Below are 25,424 nucleotides of genomic sequence, written 5' to 3' on the forward strand. Positions count from 1 at the left end.
GAGAACAATGGAAGAGTTCCAAAGCATCTTTAAACTTCAGCAGAATTTGGTGAACAATCTAAGAGATCCAAAGGATTGTTAAACATCAGCGGAATTCCGAGAACAATGGAAGAGTTCCAAAGCATTTTTAAACTTCAGCGGAATTCCGAGAACAATGGAAGAGTTCCAAAGCTGTTTTAAACTTCAGCGGCATTCCGAGTAGAATGGAAGAGTTCCAAAGCATTTTTAAACATCAGTGGAATTCTGAGAACAATGGAAGAGTTCCAAAGCATTTTTCAACTTCACCAGAATTCTGAGAACATTGGAAGAGTTCCAAAGCATTGTTAAACATCAGCGGAATTTCAAAAACAATGGAAGAGTTCCAAAAGCATTGTTAAACATCAGCGGAATTCCAAGAACAATGGAAGAGTTCCAAAGCATTGCTAAACATCAGCGGATTTCCGAGAAAAATAGAAGAGTTCCAAAGCATTGTTAAACATTATCGGAATTCTGAGAACAATGGAAGAGTTGCAATGCATTGTTAAACATTAGCGGAATTCTGAGAACAATTTAAGAGTTCTAAAGCATTTTCACACTTCAGCAGAATTGTGAGAACAATGGAATAGTTCCAAAGCATTGTTAAACTTCAGCGGAATTTCGAGAACAATGGAAGAGTTCCAAAGCATTGTTAAACTACAGCGGAATTCCTTGAACAATGGAAGAGTTGCAATGCATTGTTAAACATTAGCGGAATTCTGAGAACAATGGAAGAATTCCATAGCATTTTTAAACTTCAGCAGAATTCCGAGAACAATGGAAGAGTTCCAAAGCATTGTTAAACTACAGCGGAATTCCTTGAACATTGGAAGAGTTTCAAAGCATTGTTAAACATGAGCGGATTTCCGAGAAAAATGGAAGAGTTCCAAAGCATTGATAAACATCATCGGAATTCTGAGAACAATGGAAGAGTTGCAATGCATTGTTAAACATTAGCGGAATTCTGAGAACATTGGAAGAGTTCTAAAGCATGTTCACACTTCAGCAGAATTCCGAGAACAATGGAAGAGTTCCAAAGCATTGTTAAACTTCAGCGGAATTTCTAGAACAATGGATGAGTTCCAAAGCATTGTTAAACTACAGCGGAATTCCTTGAAAATGGAAGAGTTGTAATGCATTGTTAAACATTAGCGGAATACTGAGAACAATGGAAGAGTTCCAAATGAAATATTAAACATCAGCGGAATTCTGAGAACAAAGGAAGAGTTCCAAAGCATTTTTAAACTTCAGCAGAATTCCGAGAACAATGGAAGAGTTCCAAAGCATTGTTAAACTACACCGGAATTCCTTGAACAATGGAAGAGTTTCAAAGCATTGTTAAACATCAGCGGAATTCCGAGAACAATGGAAGAGTTCCAAAGCATCTTTAAACTTCAGCAGAATTTGGTGAACAATCTAAGAGATCCAAAGGATTGTTAAACATCAGCGGAATTCCGAGAACAATGGAAGAGTTCCAAAGCATTTTTAAACTTCAGCGGAATTCCGAGAACAATGGAAGAGTTCCAAAGCTGTTTTAAACTTCAGCGGCATTCCGAGTAGAATGGAAGAGTTCCAAAGCATTTTTAAACATCAGTGGAATTCTGAGAACAATGGAAGAGTTCCAAAGCATTTTTCAACTTCACCAGAATTCTGAGAACATTGGAAGAGTTCCAAAGCATTGTTAAACATCAGCGGAATTTCAAAAACAATGGAAGAGTTCCAAAAGCATTGTTAAACATCAGCGGAATTCCAAGAACAATGGAAGAGTTCCAAAGCATTGCTAAACATCAGCGGATTTCCGAGAAAAATAGAAGAGTTCCAAAGCATTGTTAAACATCATCGGAATTCTGAGAACAATGGAAGAGTTGCAATGCATTGTTAAACATTAGCGGAATTCTGAGAACAATGGAAGAGTTCTAAAGCATTTTCACACTTCCGCAGAATTGTGAGAACAATGGAATAGTTCCAAAGCATTGTTAAACTTCAGCGGAATTTCGAGAACAATGGAAGAGTTCCAAAGCATTGTTAAACTACAGCGGAATTCCTTGAACAATGGAAGAGTTGCAATGCATTGTTAAACATTGGCGGAATTCTGAGAACAATGGAAGAATTCCAAAGCATTTTAAAACTTCAGCAGAATTCCGAGAACAATGGAAGATTTCCAAAGCATTGTTAAACTACAGAGGAATTCCTTGACAATGGAAGAGTTTCAAAGCATTGTTAAACATCAGCAGAATTCCGAGAACAATGGAAGAGCTCCAAAGCATCTTTAAACTTCAGCAGAATTTGGTGAACAATCTAAGAGATCCAAAAGATTGTTAAACATCAGCGGAATTCCGAGAACAATGGAAGAGTTCCAAAGCACTTTTAAACTTCAGCAGAATTCCGAGAACAATGTAAGAGTTCCAAAGCATTGTTAAACATCAGCGGAATTCCGAGAACAATGGAAGAGTTCCAAAGCATCTTTAAACTTCAGCAGAATTTGGTGAACAATAGAAAAGATCCAAAGTATTGTTAAACATCAGCGGAATTCCGAGAACAATGGAAGAGTTCCAAAGCATTTTTAAACTTCAGCAGAATTCCGAGAACAATGGAAGAGTTCCAAAGCATTTTTCATCTTCAGCGGAATTCTGAGAACATTGGAAGAGTTCCAAAGCATTGTTAAACATCAGCGGAATTTTGAAAACAATGGAAGAGTTCCAAAAGCATTGTTAAACATCAGAGGAATTCCAAGAACAATGGAAGAGTTCCAAAGCATTGCTAAACATCAGCGGATTTCTGAGAAAAATAGAAGAGTTCCAAAGCATTGTTAAAGATCATCGGAATTCTGAGAAGAATGGAAGAGTTCCAAAGCACTTTTAAACTTCAGCAGAATTCCGAGAACAATGGAAGAGTTCCAAAGCTTTTTTAAACTTCAGCGGAATTCCGAGTACAATGGAAGAGTTCCAAAGCATTTTTAAACATCAGCGGAATTCTGAGAACAATGGAAGAATTCCAAAGCATTTTTAAACTTCAGCAGAATTCCGAGAACAATGGAAGAGTTCCAAAGCATTGTTAAACTACATCGGAATTCCTTGAACAATGGAAGAGTTTCAAAGCATTGTTAAACATCAGCTGAATTCCGAGAACAATGGAAGAGTTCCAAAGCATTGCTAAACATCAGCGGATTTCCGAGAAAAATAGAAGAGTTCCAAAGCATTGTTAAACATTATCGAAATTCTGAGAACAATGGAAGAGTTGCAATGCATTGTTAAACATTAGCGGAATTCTGAGAACAATGGAAGAGTTCTAAAGCATTTTCACACTTCAGCAGAATTTGGTGAACAATCTAAGAGATCCAAAGGATTGTTAAACATCAGCGGAATTCTGAGAACAATGGAAGAGTTCCAAAGCACTTTTAAACTTCAGCAGAATTCCGAGAACAATGGAAGAGTTCCAAAGCTTTTTTAAACTTCAGCGGAATTCCGAGTACAATGGAAGAGTTCCAAAGCATTTTTAAACATCAGCGGAATTCTGAGAACAATGGAAGAGTTCCAAAGCATTGATAAACTACAGCGGAATTCTTTGAACAATGGAAGAGTTTCAAAGCATTGTTAAACATCAGCTGAATTCCGAGAACAATGGAAGAGTTCCAAAGCATCTTTAAACTTCAGCAGAATTTGGTGAACAATCTAAGAGATCCAAAGGATTGTTAAACATCAGCGGAATTTTGAAAACAATGGAAGAGTTCCAAAAGCATTGTTAAACATCAGCGGAATTCCAAGAACAATGGAAGAGTTCCAAAGCATTGCTAAACATCAGCGGATTTCCGAGAAAAATAGAAGAGTTCCAAAGCATTGTTAAACATCATCGGAATTCTGAGAACAATGGAAGAGTTGCAATGCATTGTTAAACATTGGCGGAATTCTGAGAACAATGGAAGAATTCCAAATCATTTTTAAACTTCAGCAGAATTCCGAGAACAATGGAAGAGTTCCAAAGCATTGTTAAACTACAGAGGAATTCCTTGACAATGGAAGAGTTTCAAAGCATTGTTAAACATCAGCGGAATTCCGAGAACAATGGAAGAGCTCCAAAGCATCTTTAAACTTCAGCAGAATTTGGTGAACAATCTAAGAGATCCAAAGGATTGTTAAACATCAGCGGAATTCCGAGAACAATGGAAGAGTTCCAAAGCACTTTTAAACTTCAGCAGAATTCCGAGAACAATGGAAGAGTTCCAAAGCTTTTTTAACTTCAGCGGAATTCCGAGTACAATGGAAGAGTTCCAAAGCATTTTTAAACATCAGCGGAATTCTGAGAACAATGGAAGAATTCCAAAGCATTTTTAAACTACAGCGGAATTCCTTGAACAATGGAAGAGTTGCAATGCATTGTTAAACATTAGCGGAATTCTGAGAACAATGGAAGAGTTCCAAATGAAATATTAAACATCAGCGGAATTCTGAGAACAATGGAAGAATTCTAAAGCATTTTTAAACTTCAGCAGAATTCCGAGAACAATGGAAGAGTTCCAAAGCATTGTTAAACTACATCGGAATTCCTTGAACAATGGAAGAGTTTCAAAGCATTGTTAAACATCAGCTGAATTCCGAGAACAATGGAAGAGTTCCAAAGCATCTTTAAACTTCAGCAGAATTTGGTGAACAATCTAAGAGATCCAAAGGATTGTTAAACATCAACGGAATTCCGAGAACAATGGAAGAGTTCCAAAGCTTTTTTAAACTTCAGCGGAATTCCGAGTACAATGGAAGAGTTCCAAAACATTTTTCATCTTCAGCGGAATTCTGAGAACATTGGAAGAGTTCCAAAGCATTGTTAAACATCAGCGGAATTCCAAGAACAATGGAAGAGTTCCAAAGCATTGCTAAACATCAGCGGATTTCCGAGAAAAATAGAAGAGTTCCAAAGCATTGTTAAACAATATCGGAATTCTGAGAACAATGGAAGAGTTGCAATGCATTGTTAAACATTAGCGGAATTCTGAGAACAATGGAAGAATTCCATAGCATTTTTAAACTTCAGCAGAATTCCGAGAACAATGGAAGAGTTCCAAAGCATTGTTAAACTACAGCGGAATTCCTTGAACATTGGAAGAGTTTCAAAGCATTGTTAAACATCATCGGAATTCTGAGAACAATGGAAGAGTTGCAATGCATTGTTAAACATTAGCGGAATTCTGAGAACATTGGAAGAGTTCTAAAGCATGTTCACACTTCAGCAGAATTCCGAGAACAATGGAAGAGTTCCAAAGCATTGTTAAACTTCAGCGGAATTTCTAGAACAATGGATGAGTTCCAAAGCATTGTTAAACTACAGCGGAATTCCTTGAACAATGGAAGAGTTGTAATGCATTGTTAAACATTAGCGGAATACTGAGAACAATGGAAGAGTTCCAAATGAAATATTAAACATCAGCGGAATTCTGAGAACAATGGAAGAATTCCAAAGCATTTTTAAACTTCAGCAGAATTCCGAGAACAATGGAAGAGTTCCAAAGCATTGTTAAACTACAGCGGAATTCCTTGACAATGGAAGAGTTTCAAAGCATTGTTAAACATCAGCGAAATTCCGAGAACAATGGAAGAGCTCCAAAGCATCTTTAAACTTCAGCAGAATTTGGTGAACAATCTAAGAGATCCAAAGGATTGTTAAACATCAGCGGAATTCCGAGAACAATGGAAGAGTTCCAAAGCATTTTTAAACTTCAGCGGAATTCCGAGAACAATGGAAGAGTTCCAAAGCTTTTTTAAACTTCAGCGGAATTCCGAGTACAATGGAAGAGTTCCAAAGCATTTTTAAACATCAGTGGAATTCTGAGAACAATGGAAGAGTTCCAAAGCATTTTTCAACTTCAGCGGAAATCTGACAACATTGGAAGAGTTCCAAAGCATTGTTAAACATCAGCGGAATTTCGAAAACAATGGAAGAGTTCCAAAAGCATTGTTAAACATCAGCGGAATTCCAAGAACAATGGAAGAGTTCCAAAGCATTGCTAAACATGAGCGGATTTCCGAGAAAAATGGAAGAGTTCCAAAGCATTGTTAAACATCATCGGAATTCTGAGAACAATGGAAGAGTTGCAATGCATTGTTAAACATTAGCGGAATTCTGAGAACAATGGAAGAGTTCTAAAGCATTTTCACACTTCAGCAGAATTGCGAGAACAATGGAATAGTTCCAAAGCATTGTTAAACTTCAGCGGAATTTCGAGAACAATGGAAGAGTTCCAAAGCATTGTTAAACTACAGCGGAATTCCGAGAACAATGGAAGAGTTGCAATGCATTGTTAAACATTGGCGGAATTCTGAGAACAATGGAAGAATTCCAAAGCATTTTTAAACTTCAGCAGAATTCCGAGAACAATGGAAGAGTTCCAAAGCATTGTTAAACTACAGCGGAATTCCTTGAACAATGGAAGAGTTGCAATGCATTGTTAAACATTAGCGGAATTCTGAGAACAATGGAAGAGTTCCAAATGAAATATTAAACATCAGCGGAATTCTGAGAACAATGGAAGAGTTCCAAAGCTTTTTTAAACTTCAGCGGAATTCCGAGTACAATGGAAGAGTTCCAAAGCATTTTTAAACATCAGCGGAATTCTGAGAACAATGGAAGAGTTCCAAAGCATTGTTAAACTACAGCGAAATTCCTTGAACAATGGAAGAGTTTCAAAGCATTGTTAAACATCAGCTGAATTCCGAGAACAATGGAAGAGTTCCAAAGCATCTTTAAACTTCAGCAGAATTTGGTGAACAATCTAAGAGATCCAAAGGATTGTTAAACATCAGCGGAATTTTGAAAACAATGGAAGAGTTCCAAAAGCATTGTTAAACATCAGCGGAATTCCAAGAACAATGGAAGAGTTCCAAAGCATTGCTAAACATCAGCGGATTTCCGAGAAAAATAGAAGAGTTCCAAAGCATTGTTAAACATCATCGGAATTCTGAGAACAATGGAAGAGTTGCAATGCATTGTTAAACATTAGTGGAATTCTGAGAACAATGGAAGAGTTCTAAAGCATTTTCACACTTCCGCAGAATTGTGAGAACAATGGAATAGTTCCAAAGAATTGTTAAACTTCAGCGGAATTTCGAGAACAATGGAAGAGTTCCAAAGCATTGTTAAACTACAGCGGAATTCCTTGAACAATGGAAGAGTTGCAATGCATTGTTAAACATTAGCGGAATTCTGAGAACAATGGAAGAGTTCCAAATGAAATATTAAACATCAACAGAATTCTGAGAACAATGGAAGAATTCCAAAGCATTTTTAAACTTCAGCAGAATTCCGAGAACAATGGAAGAGTTCCAAAGCATTGTTAAACTACAGCGGAATTCCTTGACAATGGAAGAGTTTCAAAGCATTGTTAAACATCAGCGAAATTCCGAGAACAATGGAAGAGCTCCAAAGCATCTTTAAACTTCAGCAGAATTTGGTGAACAATCTAAGAGATCCAAAGGATTGTTAAACATCAGCGGAATTCCGAGAACAATGGAAGAGTTCCAAAGCATTTTTAAACTTCAGCGGAATTCCGAGAACAATGGAAGAGTTCCAAAGCTTTTTTAAACTTCAGCGGAATTCCGAGTACAATGGAAGAGTTCCAAAGCATTTTTAAACATCAGTGGAATTCTGAGAACAATGGAAGAGTTCCAAAGCATTTTTCAACTTCAGCGGAAATCTGACAACATTGGAAGAGTTCCAAAGCATTGTTAAACATCAGCGGAATTTCGAAAACAATGGAAGAGTTCCAAAAGCATTGTTAAACATCAGCGGAATTCCAAGAACAATGGAAGAGTTCCAAAGCATTGCTAAACATGAGCGGATTTCCGAGAAAAATGGAAGAGTTCCAAAGCATTGTTAAACATCATCGGAATTCTGAGAACAATGGAAGAGTTGCAATGCATTGTTAAACATTAGCGGAATTCTGAGAACAATGGAAGAGTTCTAAAGCATTTTCACACTTCAGCAGAATTGCGAGAACAATGGAATAGTTCCAAAGCATTTTTAAACTTCAGCAGAATTCCGAGAACAATGGAAGAGTTCCAAAGCATTGTTAAACTACACTGGAATTCCTTGAACAATGGAAGAGTTTCAAAGCATTGTTAAACATCAGCGGAATTCCGAGAACAATGGAAGAGTTCCAAAGCATCTTTAAACTTCAGCAGAATTTGGTGAACAATCTAAGAGATCCAAAGGATTGTTAAACATCAGCGGAATTCCGAGAACAATGGAAGAGTTCCAAAGCATTTTTAAACTTCAGCGGAATTCCGAGAACAATGGAAGAGTTCCAAAGCTGTTTTAAACTTCAGCGGCATTCCGAGTAGAATGGAAGAGTTCCAAAGCATTTTTAAACATCAGTGGAATTCTGAGAACAATGGAAGAGTTCCAAAGCATTTTTCAACTTCACCAGAATTCTGAGAACATTGGAAGAGTTCCAAAGCATTGTTAAACATCAGCGGAATTTCAAAAACAATGGAAGAGTTCCAAAAGCATTGTTAAACATCAGCGGAATTCCAAGAACAATGGAAGAGTTCCAAAGCATTGCTAAACATCAGCGGATTTCCGAGAAAAATAGAATAGTTCCAAAGCATTGTTAAACATCATCGGAATTCTGAGAACAATGGAAGAGTTGCAATGCATTGTTAAACATTAGCGGAATTCTGAGAACAATGGAAGAGTTCTAAAGCATTTTCACACTTCCGCAGAATTGTGAGAACAATGGAATAGTTCCAAAGCATTGTTAAACTTCAGCGGAATTTCGAGAACAATGGAAGAGTTCCAAAGCATTGTTAAACTACAGCGGAATTCCTTGAACAATGGAAGAGTTGCAATGCATTGTTAAACATTGGCGGAATTCTGAGAACAATGGAAGAATTCCAAAGCATTTTAAAACTTCAGCAGAATTCCGAGAACAATGGAAGATTTCCAAAGCATTGTTAAACTACAGAGGAATTCCTTGACAATGGAAGAGTTTCAAAGCATTGTTAAACATCAGCGGAATTCCGAGAACAATGGAAGAGCTCCAAAGCATCTTTAAACTTCAGCAGAATTTGGTGAACAATCTAAGAGATCCAAAAGATTGTTAAACATCAGCGGAATTCCGAGAACAATGGAAGAGTTCCAAAGCACTTTTAAACTTCAGCAGAATTCCGAGAACAATGTAAGAGTTCCAAAGCATTGTTAAACATCAGCGGAATTCCGAGAACAATGGAAGAGTTCCAAAGCATCTTTAAACTTCAGCAGAATTTGGTGAACAATAGAAAAGATCCAAAGGATTGTTAAACATCAGCGGAATTCCGAGAACAATGGAAGAGTTCCAAAGCATTTTTAAACTTCAGCAGAATTCCGAGAACAATGGAAGAGTTCCAAAGCATTTTTCATCTTCAGCGGAATTCTGAGAACATTGGAAGAGTTCCAAAGCATTGTTAAACATCAGCGGAATTTTGAAAACAATGGAAGAGTTCCAAAAGCATTGTTAAACATCAGAGGAATTCCAAGAACAATGGAAGAGTTCCAAAGCATTGCTAAACATCAGCGGATTTCTGAGAAAAATAGAAGAGTTCCAAAGCATTGTTAAAGATCATCGGAATTCTGAGAAGAATGGAAGAGTTGCAATGCATTGTTAAACATTAGCGGAATTCTGAGAACAATGGAAGAGTTCTAAAGCATTTTCACACTTCAGCAGAATTGTGAGAACAATGGAATAGTTCCAAAGCATTGTTAAACTTCAGCGGAATTTTGAGAACAATGGAAGAGTTCCAAAGCATTGTTAAACTACAGCGGAATTCCTTGAACAATGGAAGAATTGCAATGCATTGTTAAACATTAGCGGAATTCTGAGAACAATGGAAGAGTTCCAAATGAAATATTAAACATCAGCGGAATTCTGAGAACAATGGAAGAATTCCAAAGCATTTTTAAACTTCAGCAGAATTCCGAGAACAATGGAAGAGTTCCAAAGCATTGTTAAACTACAGCGGAATTCCTTGAACATTGGAAGAGTTTCAAAGCATTGTTAAACATCAGCGGAATTCCGAGAACAATGGAAGAGCTCCAAAGCATCTTTAAACTTCAGCAGAATTTGGTGAACAATCTAAGAGATCCAATGGATTGTAAATCATCAGCGGAATTCCGAGAACAATGGAAGAGTTCCAAAGCTTTTTTAAACTTCAGCGGAATTCCGAGTACAATGGAAGAGTTCCAAAGCATTTTTAAACATCAGTGGAATTCTGAGAACAATGGAAGAGTTCCAAAGCATTTTTCAACTTCAGCGGAATTCTGAGAACATTGGAAGAGTTCCAAAGCATTGTTAAACATCAGCGGAATTTCGAAAACAATGGAAGAGTTCCAAAAGCATTGTTAAACATCAGCGGAATTAAAAGAACAATGGAAGAGTTCCAAAGCATTGCTAAACATGAGCGGATTTCCGAGAAAAATGGAAGAGTTCCAAAGCATTGTTAAACATCATCGGAATTCTGAGAACAATGGAAGAGTTGCAATGCATTGTTAAACATTAGCGGAATTCTGAGAACATTGGAAGAGTTCTAAAGCATGTTCACACTTCAGCAGAATTCCGAGAACAATGGAAGAGTTCCAAAGCATTGTTAAACTTCAGCGGAATTTCTAGAACAATGGATGAGTTCCAAAGCATTGTTAAACTACAGCGGAATTCCTTGAACAATGGAAGAGTTGTAATGCATTGTTAAACATTAGCGGAATACTGAGAACAATGGAAGAGTTCCAAATGAAATATTAAACATCAGCGGAATTCTGAGAACAAAGGAAGAGTTCCAAAGCATTTTTAAACTTCAGCAGAATTCTGAGAACAATGGAAGAGTTCCAAAGCATTGTTAAACTACACCGGAATTCCTTGAACAATGGAAGAGTTTCAAAGCATTGTTAAACATCAGCGGAATTCCGAGAACAATGGAAGAGTTCCAAAGCATCTTTAAACTTCAGCAGAATTTGGTGAACAATCTAAGAGATCCAAAGGATTGTTAAACATCAGCGGAATTCCGAGAACAATGGAAGAGTTCCAAAGCATTTTTAAAATTCAGCGGAATTCCGAGAACAATGGAAGAGTTCCAAAGCTTTTTTAAACTTCAGCGGCATTCCGAGTAGAATGGAAGAGTTCCAAAGCATTTTTAAACATCAGTGGAATTCTGAGAACAATGGAAGAGTTCCAAAGCATTTTTCAACTTCAGCAGAATTCTGAGAACTTTGGAAGAGTTCCAAAGCATTGTTAAACATCAGCGGAATTTCAAAAACAATGGAAGAGTTCCAAAAGCATTGTTAAACATCAGCGGAATTCCAAGAACAATGGAAGAGTTCCAAAGCATTGCTAAACATCAGCGGATTTCCGAGAAAAATAGAAGAGTTCCAAAGCATTGTTAAACATCATCGGAATCCTGAGAACAATGGAAGAGTTGCAATGCATTGTTAAACATTAGCGGAATTCTGAGAACAATGGAAGAGTTCTAAAGCATTTTCACACTTCAGCAGAATTGTGAGAACAATGGAATAGTTCCAAAGCATTGTTAAACTTCAGCGGAATTTCGAGAACAATGGAAGAGTTCCAAAGCATTGTTAAACTACAGCGGAATTCCTTGAACAATGGAAGAGTTGCAATGCATTTTTAAACATTAGCGGAATTCTGAGAACAATGGAAGAATTCCATAGCATTTTTAAACTTCAGCAGAATTCCGAGAACAATGGAAGAGTTCCAAAGCATTGTTAAACTACAGAGGAATTCCTTGACAATGGAAGAGTTTCAAAGCATTGTTAAACATCAGCGGAATTCCGAGAACAATAGAAGAGCTCCAAAGCATCTTTAAACTTCAGCAGAATTTGGTGAACAATCTAAGAGATCCAAAGGATTGTTAAACATCAGCGGAATTCTGAGAACAATGGAAGAGTTCCAAAGCACTTTTAAACTTCAGTAGAATTCCGAGAACAATGGAAGAGTTCCAAAGCATTGTTAAACTACAGCGGAATTCCTTGAACAATGGAAGAGTTTCAAAGCATTGTTAAACATCAGCTGAATTCCGAGAACAATGGAAGAGTTCCAAAGCATCTTTAAACTTCAGCAGAATTTGGTGAACAATCTAAGAGATCCAAAGGATTGTTAAACATCAGCGGAATTTTGAAAACAATGGAAGAGTTCCAAAAGCATTGTTAAACATCAGCGGAATTCCAAGAACAATGGAAGAGTTCCAAAGCATTGCTAAACATCAGCGGATTTCCGAGAAAAATAGAAGAGCTCCAAAGCATTGTTAAACATCATCGGAATTCTGAGAACAATGGAAGAGTTGCAATGCATTGTTAAACATTAGCGGAATTCTGAGAACAATGGAAGAGTTCTAAAGCATTTTCACACTTCCGCAGAATTGTGAGAACAATGGAATAGTTCCAAAGCATTGTTAAACTTCAGCGGAATTTCGAGAACAATGGAAAAGTTCCAAAGCATTGTTAAACTACAGCGGAATTCCTTGAACAATGGAAGAGTTGCAATGCATTGTTAAACATTAGCGGAATTCTGAGAACAATGGAAGAGTTCCAAATGAAATATTAAACATCAACAGAATTCTGAGAACAATGGAAGAGTTCCAAAGCATTGTTAAACTACAGCGGAATTCCTTGACAATGGAAGAGTTTCAAAGCATTGTTAAACATCAGCGAAATTCCGAGAACAATGGAAGAGCTCCAAAGCATCTTTAAACTTCAGCAGAATTTGGTGAACAATCTAAGAGATCCAAAGGATTGTTAAACATCAGCGGAATTCCGAGAACAATGGAAGAGTTCCAAAGCATTTTTAAACTTCAGCGGCATTCCGAGTAGAATGGAAGAGTTCCAAAGCATTTTTCAACTTCAGCAGAATTCTGAGAACACTGGAAGAGTTCCAAAGCATTGTTAAACATCAGCGGAATTTCAAAAACAATGGAAGAGTTCCAAAAGCATTGTTAAACATCAGCGGAATTCCAAGAACAATGGAAGAGTTCCAAAGCATTGCTAAACATCAGCGGATTTCCGAGAAAAATAGAAGAGTTCCAAAGCATTGTTAAACATTATCGGAATTCTGAGAACAATGGAAGAGTTGCAATGCATTGTTAAACATTAGCGGAATTCTGAGAACAATGTAAGAGTTCTAAAGCATTTTCACACTTCAGCAGAATTGTGAGAACAATGGAATAGTTCCAAAGCATTGTTAAACTTCAGCGGAATTTCGAGAACAATGGAAGAGTTCCAAAGCATTGTTAAACTACAGCGGAATTCCTTGAACAATGGAAGAGTTGCAATGCATTGTTAAACATTAGCGGAATTCTGAGAACAATGGAAGAATTCCATAGCATTTTTAAACTTCAGCAGAATTCCGAGAACAATGGAAGAGTTCCAAAGCATTGTTAAACTACAGCGGAATTCCTTGAACATTGGAAGAGTTTCAAAGCATTGTTAAACATGAGCGGATTTCCGAGAAAAATGGAAGAGTTCCAAAGCATTGATAAACATCATCGGAATTCTGAGAACAATGGAAGAGTTGCAATGCATTGTTAAACATTAGCGGAATTCTGAGAACATTGGAAGAGTTCTAAAGCATGTTCACACTTCAGCAGAATTCCGAGAACAATGGAAGAGTTCCAAAGCATTGTTAAACTTCAGCGGAATTTCTAGAACAATGGATGAGTTCCAAAGCATTGTTAAACTACAGCGGAATTCCTTGAAAATGGAAGAGTTGTAATGCATTGTTAAACATTAGCGGAATACTGAGAACAATGGAAGAGTTCCAAATGAAATATTAAACATCAGCGGAATTCTGAGAACAAAGGAAGAGTTCCAAAGCATTTTTAAACTTCAGCAGAATTCCGAGAACAATGGAAGAGTTCCAAAGCATTGTTAAACTACACCGGAATTCCTTGAACAATGGAAGAGTTTCAAAGCATTGTTAAACATCAGCGGAATTCCGAGAACAATGGAAGAGTTCCAAAGCATCTTTAAACTTCAGCAGAATTTGGTGAACAATCTAAGAGATCCAAAGGATTGTTAAACATCAGCGGAATTCCGAGAACAATGGAAGAGTTCCAAAGCATTTTTAAACTTCAGCGGAATTCCGAGAACAATGGAAGAGTTCCAAAGCTGTTTTAAACTTCAGCGGCATTCCGAGTAGAATGGAAGAGTTCCAAAGCATTTTTAAACATCAGTGGAATTCTGAGAACAATGGAAGAGTTCCAAAGCATTTTTCAACTTCACCAGAATTCTGAGAACATTGGAAGAGTTCCAAAGCATTGTTAAACATCAGCGGAATTTCAAAAACAATGGAAGAGTTCCAAAAGCATTGTTAAACATCAGCGGAATTCCAAGAACAATGGAAGAGTTCCAAAGCATTGCTAAACATCAGCGGATTTCCGAGAAAAATAGAAGAGTTCCAAAGCATTGTTAAACATCATCGGAATTCTGAGAACAATGGAAGAGTTGCAATGCATTGTTAAACATTAGCGGAATTCTGAGAACAATGGAAGAGTTCTAAAGCATTTTCACACTTCAGCAGAATTGTGAGAACAATGGAATAGTTCCAAAGCATTGTTAAACTTCAGCGGAATTTCGAGAACAATGGAAGAGTTCCAAAGCATTGTTAAACTACAGCGGAATTCCTTGAACAATGGAAGAGTTGCAATGCATTTTTAAACATTAGCGGAATTCTGAGAACAATGGAAGAATTCCATAGCATTTTTAAACTTCAGCAGAATTCCGAGAACAATGGAAGAGTTCCAAAGCATTGTTAAACTACAGAGGAATTCCTTGACAATGGAAGAGTTTCAAAGCATTGTTAAACATCAGCGGAATTCCGAGAACAATAGAAGAGCTCCAAAGCATCTTTAAACTTCAGCAGAATTTGGTGAACAATCTAAGAGATCCAAAGGATTGTTAAACATCAGCGGAATTCTGAGAACAATGGAAGAGTTCCAAAGCACTTTTAAACTTCAGTAGAATTCCGAGAACAATGGAAGAGTTCCAAAGCATTGTTAAACTACAGCGGAATTCCTTGAACAATGGAAGAGTTTCAAAGCATTGTTAAACATCAGCTGAATTCCGAGAACAATGGAAGAGTTCCAAAGCATCTTTAAACTTCAGCAGAATTTGGTGAACAATCTAAGAGATCCAAAGGATTGTTAAACATCAGCGGAATTTTGAAAACAATGGAAGAGTTCCAAAAGCATTGTTAAACATCAGCGGAATTCCAAGAACAATGGAAGAGTTCCAAAGCATTGCTAAACATCAGCGGATTTCCGAGAAAAATAGAAGAGCTCCAAAGCATTGTTAAACATCATCGGAATTCTGAGAACAATGGAAGAGTTGCAATGCATTGTTAAACATTAGCGGAATTCTGAGAACAATGGAAGAGTTCTAAAGCATTTTCACACTTCCGCAGAATTGTGAGAACAATGGAATAGTTCCAAAGCATTGTTAAACTTCAGCGGAATTTCGAGAACAATGGAAAAGTTCCAAAGCATTGTTAAACTACAGCGGAATTCCTTGAACAATGGAAGAGTTGCAATGCATTGTTAAACATTAGCGGAATTCTGAGAACAATGGAAGAGTTCCAAATGAAATATTAAACATCAACAGAATTCTGAGAACAATGGAAGAGTTCCAAAGCATTGTTAAACTACAGCGGAATTCCTTGACAATGGAAGAGTTTCAAAGCATTGTTAAACATCAGCGAAATTCCGAGAACAATGGAAGAGCTCCAAAGCATCTTTAAACTTCAGCAGAATTTGGTGAACAATCTAAGAGATCCAAAGGATTGTTAAACATCAGCGGAATTCCGAGAACAATGGAAGAGTTCCAAAGCATTTTTAAACTTCAGCGGCATTCCGAGTAGAATGGAAGAGTTCCAAAGCATTTTTCAACTTCAGCAGAATTCTGAGAACACTGGAAGAGTTCCAAAGCATTGTTAAACATCAGCGGAATTTCAAAAACAATGGAAGAGTTCCAAAAGCATTGTTAAACATCAGCGGAATTCCAAGAACAATGGAAGAGTTCCAAAGCATTGCTAAACATCAGCGGATTTCCGAGAAAAATAGAAGAGTTCCAAAGCATTGTTAAACATTATCGGAATTCTGAGAACAATGGAAGAGTTGCAATGCATTGTTAAACATTAGCGGAATTCTGAGAACAATGTAAGAGTTCTAAAGCATTTTCACACTTCAGCAGAATTGTGAGAACAATGGAATAGTTCCAAAGCATTGTTAAACTTCAGCGGAATTTCGAGAACAATGGAAGAGTTCCAAAGCATTGTTAAACTACAGCGGAATTCCTTGAACAATGGAAGAGTTGCAATGCATTGTTAAACATTAGCGGAATTCTGAGAACAATGGAAGAATTCCATAGCATTTTTAAACTTCAGCAGAATTCCGAGAACAATGGAAGAGTTCCAAAGCATTGTTAAACTACAGCGGAATTCCTTGAACATTGGAAGAGTTTCAAAGCATTGTTAAACATGAGCGGATTTCCGAGAAAAATGGAAGAGTTCCAAAGCATTGATAAACATCATCGGAATTCTGAGAACAATGGAAGAGTTGCAATGCATTGTTAAACATTAGCGGAATTCTGAGAACATTGGAAGAGTTCTAAAGCATGTTCACACTTCAGCAGAATTCCGAGAACAATGGAAGAGTTCCAAAGCATTGTTAAACTTCAGCGGAATTTCTAGAACAATGGATGAGTTCCAAAGCATTGTTAAACTACAGCGGAATTCCTTGAAAATGGAAGAGTTGTAATGCATTGTTAAACATTAGCGGAATACTGAGAACAATGGAAGAGTTCCAAATGAAATATTAAACATCAGCGGAATTCTGAGAACAAAGGAAGAGTTCCAAAGCATTTTTAAACTTCAGCAGAATTCCGAGAACAATGGAAGAGTTCCAAAGCATTGTTAAACTACACCGGAATTCCTTGAACAATGGAAGAGTTTCAAAGCATTGTTAAACATCAGCGGAATTCCGAGAACAATGGAAGAGTTCCAAAGCATCTTTAAACTTCAGCAGAATTTGGTGAACAATCTAAGAGATCCAAAGGATTGTTAAACATCAGCGGAATTCCGAGAACAATGGAAGAGTTCCAAAGCATTTTTAAACTTCAGCGGAATTCCGAGAACAATGGAAGAGTTCCAAAGCTGTTTTAAACTTCAGCGGCATTCCGAGTAGAATGGAAGAGTTCCAAAGCATTTTTAAACATCAGTGGAATTCTGAGAACAATGGAAGAGTTCCAAAGCATTTTTCAACTTCACCAGAATTCTGAGAACATTGGAAGAGTTCCAAAGCATTGTTAAACATCAGCGGAATTTCAAAAACAATGGAAGAGTTCCAAAAGCATTGTTAAACATCAGCGGAATTCCAAGAACAATGGAAGAGTTCCAAAGCATTGCTAAACATCAGCGGATTTCCGAGAAAAATAGAAGAGTTCCAAAGCATTGTTAAACATCATCGGAATTCTGAGAACAATGGAAGAGTTGCAATGCATTGTTAAACATTAGCGGAATTCTGAGAACAATGGAAGAGTTCTAAAGCATTTTCACACTTCCGCAGAATTGTGAGAACAATGGAATAGTTCCAAAGCATTGTTAAACTTCAGCGGAATTTCGAGAACAATGGAAGAGTTCCAAAGCATTGTTAAACTACAGCGGAATTCCTTGAACAATGGAAGAGTTGCAATGCATTGTTAAACATTGGCGGAATTCTGAGAACAATGGAAGAATTCCAAAGCATTTTAAAACTTCAGCAGAATTCCGAGAACAATGGAAGATTTCCAAAGCATTGTTAAACTACAGAGGAATTCCTTGACAATGGAAGAGTTTCAAAGCATTGTTAAACATCAGCGGAATTCCGAGAACAATGGAAGAGCTCCAAAGCATCTTTAAACTTCAGCAGAATTTGGTGAACAATCTAAGAGATCCAAAAGATTGTTAAACATCAGCGGAATTCCGAGAACAATGGAAGAGTTCCAAAGCACTTTTAAACTTCAGCAGAATTCCGAGAACAATGTAAGAGTTCCAAAGCATTGTTAAACATCAGCGGAATTCCGAGAACAATGGAAGAGTTCCAAAGCATCTTTAAACTTCAGCAGAATTTGGTGAACAATAGAAAAGATCCAAAGGATTGTTAAACATCAGCGGAATTCCGAAAACAATGGATGAGTTCCAAAGCATTTTTAAACTTCAGCAGAATTCCGAGAACAATGGAAGAGTTCCAAAGCATTTTTCATCTTCAGCGGAATTCTGAGAACATTGGAAGAGTTCCAAAGCATTGTTAAACATCAGCGGAATTTTGAAAACAATGGAAGAGTTCCAAAAGCATTGTTAAACATCAGAGGAATTCCAAGAACAATGGAAGAGTTCCAAAGCATTGCTAAACATCAGCGGATTTCTGAGAAAAATAGAAGAGTTCCAAAGCATTGTTAAAGATCATCGGAATTCTGAGAAGAATGGAAGAGTTGCAATGCATTGTTAAACATTAGCGGAATTCTGAGAACAATGGAAGAGTTCTAAAGCATTTTCACACTTCAGCAGAATTGTGAGAACAATGGAATAGTTCCAAAGCATTGTTAAACTTCAGCGGAATTTTGAGAACAATGGAAGAGTTCCAAAGCATTGTTAAACTACAGCGGAATTCCTTGAACAATGGAAGAGTTGCAATGCATTGTTAAACATTAGCGGAATTCTGAGAACAATGGAAGAGTTCCAAATGAAATATTAAACATCAGCGGAATTCTGAGAACAATGGAAGAATTCCAAAGCATTTTTAAACTTCAGCAGAATTCCGAGAACAATGGAAGAGTTCCAAAGCATTGTTAAACTACAGCGGAATTCCTTGAACATTGGAAGAGTTTCAAAGCATTGTTAAACATCAGCGGAATTCCGAGAACAATGGAAGAGCTCCAAAGCATCTTTAAACTTCAGCAGAATTTGGTGAACAATCTAAGAGATCCAATGGATTGTAAATCATCAGCGGAATTCCGAGAACAATGGAAGAGTTCCAAAGCTTTTTTAAACTTCAGCGGAATTCCGAGTACAATGGAAGAGTTCCAAAGCATTTTTAAACATCAGTGGAATTCTGAGAACAATGGAAGAGTTCCAAAGCATTTTTCAACTTCAGCGGAATTCTGAGAACATTGGAAGAGTTCCAAAGCATTGTTAAACATCAGCGGAATTTCGAAAACAATGGAAGAGTTCCAAAAGCATTGTTAAACATCAGCGGAATTAAAAGAACAATGGAAGAGTTCCAAAGCATTGCTAAACATGAGCGGATTTCCGAGAAAAATGGAAGAGTTCCAAAGCATTGTTAAACATCATCGGAATTCTGAGAACAATGGAAGAGTTGCAATGCATTGTTAAACATTAGCGGAATTCTGAGAACATTGGAAGAGTTCTAAAGCATGTTCACACTTCAGCAGAATTCCGAGAACAATGGAAGAGTTCCAAAGCATTGTTAAACTTCAGCGGAATTTCTAGAACAATGGATGAGTTCCAAAGCATTGTTAAACTACAGCGGAATTCCTTGAAAATGGAAGAGTTGTAATGCATTGTTAAACATTAGCGGAATACTGAGAACAATGGAAGAGTTCCAAATGAAATATTAAACATCAGCGGAATTCTGAGAACAAAGGAAGAGTTCCAAAGCATTTTTAAACTTCAGCAGAATTCCGAGAACAATGGAAGAGTTCCAAAGCATTGTTAAACTACACCGGAATTCCTTGAACAATGGAAGAGTTTCAAAGCATTGTTAAACATCAGCGGAATTCCGAGAACAATGGAAGAGTTCCAAAGCATCTTTAAACTTCAGCAGAATTTGGTGAACAATCTAAGAGATCCAAAGGATTGTTAAACATCAGCGGAATTCCGAGAACAATGGAAGAGTTCCAAAGCATTTTTAAACTTCAGCGGAATTCCGAGAACAATGGAAGAGTTCCAAAGCTGTTTTAAACTTCAGCGGCATTCCGAGTAGAATGGAAGAGTTCCAAAGCATTTTTAAACATCAGTGGAATTCTGAGAACAATGGAAGAGTTCCAAAGCATTTTTCAACTTCACCAGAATTCTGAGAACATTGGAAGAGTTCCAAAGCATTGTTAAACATCAGCGGAATTTCAAAAACAATGGAAGAGTTCCAAAAGCATTGTTAAACATCAGCGGAATTCCAAGAACAATGGAAGAGTTCCAAAGCATTGCTAAACATCAGCGGATTTCCGAGAAAAATAGAAGAGTTCCAAAGCATTGTTAAACATCATCGGAATTCTGAGAACAATGGAAGAGTTGCAATGCATTGTTAAACATTAGCGGAATTCTGAGAACAATGGAAGAGTTCTAAAGCATTTTCACACTTCAGCAGAATTGTGAGAACAATGGAATAGTTCCAAAGCAATGTTAAACTTCAGCGGAATTTCGAGAACAATGGAAGAGTTCCAAAGCATTGTTAAACTACAGCGGAATTCCTTGAACAATGGAAGAGTTGCAATGCATTTTTAAACATTAGCGGAATTCTGAGAACAATGGAAGAATTCCATAGCATTTTTAAACTTCAGCAGAATTCCGAGAACAATGGAAGAGTTCCAAAGCATTGTTAAACTACAGAGGAATTCCTTGACAATGGAAGAGTTTCAAAGCATTGTTAAACATCAGCGGAATTCCGAGAACAATAGAAGAGCTCCAAAGCATCTTTAAACTTCAGCAGAATTTGGTGAACAATCTAAGAGATCCAAAGGATTGTTAAACATCAGCGGAATTCTGAGAACAATGGAAGAGTTCCAAAGCACTTTTAAACTTCAGTCGAATTCCGAGAACAATGGAAGAGTTCCAAAGCATTGTTAAACTACAGCGGAATTCCTTGAACAATGGAAGAGTTTCAAAGCATTGTTAAACATCAGCTGAATTCCGAGAACAATGGAAGAGTTCCAAAGCATCTTTAAACTTCAGCAGAATTTGGTGAACAATCTAAGAGATCCAAAGGATTGTTAAACATCAGCGGAATTTTGAAAACAATGGAAGAGTTCCAAAAGCATTGTTAAACATCAGCGGAATTCCAAGAACAATGGAAGAGTTCCAAAGCATTGCTAAACATCAGCGGATTTCCGAGAAAAATAGAAGAGCTCCAAAGCATTGTTAAACATCATCGGAATTCTGAGAACAATGGAAGAGTTGCAATGCATTGTTAAACATTAGCGGAATTCTGAGAACAATGGAAGAGTTCTAAAGCATTTTCACACTTCCGCAGAATTGTGAGAACAATGGAATAGTTCCAAAGCATTGTTAAACTTCAGCGGAATTTCGAGAACAATGGAAAAGTTCCAAAGCATTGTTAAACTACAGCGGAATTCCTTGAACAATGGAAGAGTTGCAATGCATTGTTAAACATTAGCGGAATTCTGAGAACAATGGAAGAGTTCCAAATGAAATATTAAACATCAACAGAATTCTGAGAACAATGGAAGAGTTCCAAAGCATTGTTAAACTACAGCGGAATTCCTTGACAATGGAAGAGTTTCAAAGCATTGTTAAACATCAGCGAAATTCCGAGAACAATGGAAGAGCTCCAAAGCATCTTTAAACTTCAGCAGAATTTGGTGAACAATCTAAGAGATCCAAAGGATTGTTAAACATCAGCGGAATTCCGAGAACAATGGAAGAGTTCCAAAGCATTTTTAAACTTCAGCGGCATTCCGAGTAGAATGGAAGAGTTCCAAAGCATTTTTCAACTTCAGCAGAATTCTGAGAACACTGGAAGAGTTCCAAAGCATTGTTAAACATCAGCGGAATTTCAAAAACAATGGAAGAGTTCCAAAAGCATTGTTAAACATCAGCGGAATTCCAAGAACAATGGAAGAGTTCCAAAGCATTGCTAAACATCAGCGGATTTCCGAGAAAAATAGAAGAGTTCCAAAGCATTGTTAAACATTATCGGAATTCTGAGAACAATGGAAGAGTTGCAATGCATTGTTAAACATTAGCGGAATTCTGAGAACAATGTAAGAGTTCTAAAGCATTTTCACACTTCAGCAGAATTGTGAGAACAATGGAATAGTTCCAAAGCATTGTTAAACTTCAGCGGAATTTCGAGAACAATGGAAGAGTTCCAAAGCATTGTTAAACTACAGCGGAATTCCTTGAACAATGGAAGAGTTGCAATGCATTGTTAAACATTAGCGGAATTCTGAGAACAATGGAAGAATTCCATAGCATTTTTAAACTTCAGCAGAATTCCGAGAACAATGGAAGAGTTCCAAAGCATTGTTAAACTACAGCGGAATTCCTTGAACATTGGAAGAGTTTCAAAGCATTGTTAAACATGAGCGGATTTCCGAGAAAAATGGAAGAGTTCCAAAGCATTGATAAACATCATCGGAATTCTGAGAACAATGGAAGAGTTGCAATGCATTGTTAAACATTAGCGGAATTCTGAGAACATTGGAAGAGTTCTAAAGCATGTTCACACTTCAGCAGAATTCCGAGAACAATGGAAGAGTTCCAAAGCATTGTTAAACTTCAGCGGAATTTCTAGAACAATGGATGAGTTCCAAAGCATTGTTAAACTACAGCGGAATTCCTTGAAAATGGAAGAGTTGTAATGCATTGTTAAACATTAGCGGAATACTGAGAACAATGGAAGAGTTCCAAATGAAATATTAAACATCAGCGGAATTCTGAGAACAAAGGAAGAGTTCCAAAGCATTTTTAAACTTCAGCAGAATTCCGAGAACAATGGAAGAGTTCCAAAGCATTGTTAAACTACACCGGAATTCCTTGAACAATGGAAGAGTTTCAAAGCATTGTTAAACATCAGCGGAATTCCGAGAACAATGGAAGAGTTCCAAAGCATCTTTAAACTTCAGCAGAATTTGGTGAACAATCTAAGAGATCCAAAGGATTGTTAAACATCAGCGGAATTCCGAGAACAATGGAAGAGTTCCAAAGCATTTTTAAACTTCAGCGGAATTCCGAGAACAATGGAAGAGTTCCAAAGCTGTTTTAAACTTCAGCGGCATTCCGAGTAGAATGGAAGAGTTCCAAAGCATTTTTAAACATCAGTGGAATTCTGAGAACAATGGAAGAGTTCCAAAGCATTTTTCAACTTCACCAGAATTCTGAGAACATTGGAAGAGTTCCAAAGCATTGTTAAACATCAGGGGAATTTCAAAAACAATGGAAGAGTTCCAAAAGCATTGTTAAACATCAGCGGAATTCCAAGAACAATGGAAGAGTTCCAAAGCATTGCTAAACATCAGCGGATTTCCGAGAAAAATAGAAGAGTTCCAAAGCATTGTTAAACATCATCGGAATTCTGAGAACAATGGAAGAGTTGCAATGCATTGTTAAACATTAGCGGAATTCTGAGAACAATGGAAGAGTTCTAAAGCATTTTCACACTTCCGCAGAATTGTGAGAACAATGGAATAGTTCCAAAGCATTGTTAAACTTCAGCGGAATTTCGAGAACAATGGAAGAGTTCCAAAGCATTGTTAAACTACAGCGGAATTCCTTGAACAATGGAAGAGTTGCAATGCATTGTTAAACATTGGCGGAATTCTGAGAACAATGGAAGAATTCCAAAGCATTTTAAAACTTCAGCAGAATTCCGAGAACAATGGAAGATTTCCAAAGCATTGTTAAACTACAGAGGAATTCCTTGACAATGGAAGAGTTTCAAAGCATTGTTAAACATCAGCGGAATTCCGAGAACAATGGAAGAGCTCCAAAGCATCTTTAAACTTCAGCAGAATTTGGTGAACAATCTAAGAGATCCAAAAGATTGTTAAACATCAGCGGAATTCCGAGAACAATGGAAGAGTTCCAAAGCACTTTTAAACTTCAGCAGAATTCCGAGAACAATGTAAGAGTTCCAAAGCATTGTTAAACATCAGCGGAATTCCGAGAACAATGGAAGAGTTCCAAAGCATCTTTAAACTTCAGCAGAATTTGGTGAACAATAGAAAAGATCCAAAGGATTGTTAAACATCAGCGGAATTCCGAAAACAATGGATGAGTTCCAAAGCATTTTTAAACTTCAGCAGAATTCCGAGAACAATGGAAGAGTTCCAAAGCATTTTTCATCTTCAGCGGAATTCTGAGAACATTGGAAGAGTTCCAAAGCATTGTTAAACATCAGCGGAATTTTGAAAACAATGGAAGAGTTCCAAAAGCATTGTTAAACATCAGAGGAATTCCAAGAACAATGGAAGAGTTCCAAAGCATTGCTAAACATCAGCGGATTTCTGAGAAAAATAGAAGAGTTCCAAAGCATTGTTAAAGATCATCGGAATTCTGAGAAGAATGGAAGAGTTGCAATGCATTGTTAAACATTAGCGGAATTCTGAGAACAATGGAAGAGTTCTAAAGCATTTTCACACTTCAGCAGAATTGTGAGAACAATGGAATAGTTCCAAAGCATTGTTAAACTTCAGCGGAATTTTGAGAACAATGGAAGAGTTCCAAAGCATTGTTAAACTACAGCGGAATTCCTTGAACAATGGAAGAGTTGCAATGCATTGTTAAACATTAGCGGAATTCTGAGAACAATGGAAGAGTTCCAAATGAAATATTAAACATCAGCGGAATTCTGAGAACAATGGAAGAATTCCAAAGCATTTTTAAACTTCAGCAGAATTCCGAGAACAATGCAAGAGTTCCAAAGCATTGTTAAACTACAGCGGAATTCCTTGAACATTGGAAGAGTTTCAAAGCATTGTTAAACATCAGCGGAATTCCGAGAACAATGGAAGAGCTCCAAAGCATCTTTAAACTTCAGCAGAATTTGGTGAACAATCTAAGAGATCCAATGGATTGTAAATCATCAGCGGAATTCCGAGAACAATGGAAGAGTTCCAAAGCTTTTTTAAACTTCAGCGGAATTCCGAGTACAATGGAAGAGTTCCAAAGCATTTTTAAACATCAGTGGAATTCTGAGAACAATGGAAGAGTTCCAAAGCATTTTTCAACTTCAGCGGAATTCTGAGAACATTGGAAGAGTTCCAAAGCATTGTTAAACATCAGCGGAATTTCGAAAACAATGGAAGAGTTCCAAAAGCATTGTTAAACATCAGCGGAATTAAAAGAACAATGGAAGAGTTCCAAAGCATTGCTAAACATGAGCGGATTTCTGAGAAAAATGGAAGAGTTCCAAAGCATTGTTAAACATCATCGGAATTCTGAGAACAATGGAAGAGTTGCAATGCATTGTTAAACATTAGCGGAATTCTGAGAACATTGGAAGAGTTCTAAAGCATGTTCACACTTCAGCAGAATTCCGAGAACAATGGAAGAGTTCCAAAGCATTGTTAAACTTCAGCGGAATTTCTAGAACAATGGATGAGTTCCAAAGCATTGTTAAACTACAGCGGAATTCCTTGAACAATGGAAGAGTTGT

Source organism: Phyllobates terribilis, unplaced genomic scaffold (assembly GCF_046119375.1).
Source record: "Phyllobates terribilis strain yellow unplaced genomic scaffold, ASM4611937v1 Scaffold_1__5_contigs__length_1240528914, whole genome shotgun sequence".
Lineage (NCBI taxonomy): Eukaryota > Metazoa > Chordata > Amphibia > Anura > Dendrobatidae > Phyllobates > Phyllobates terribilis.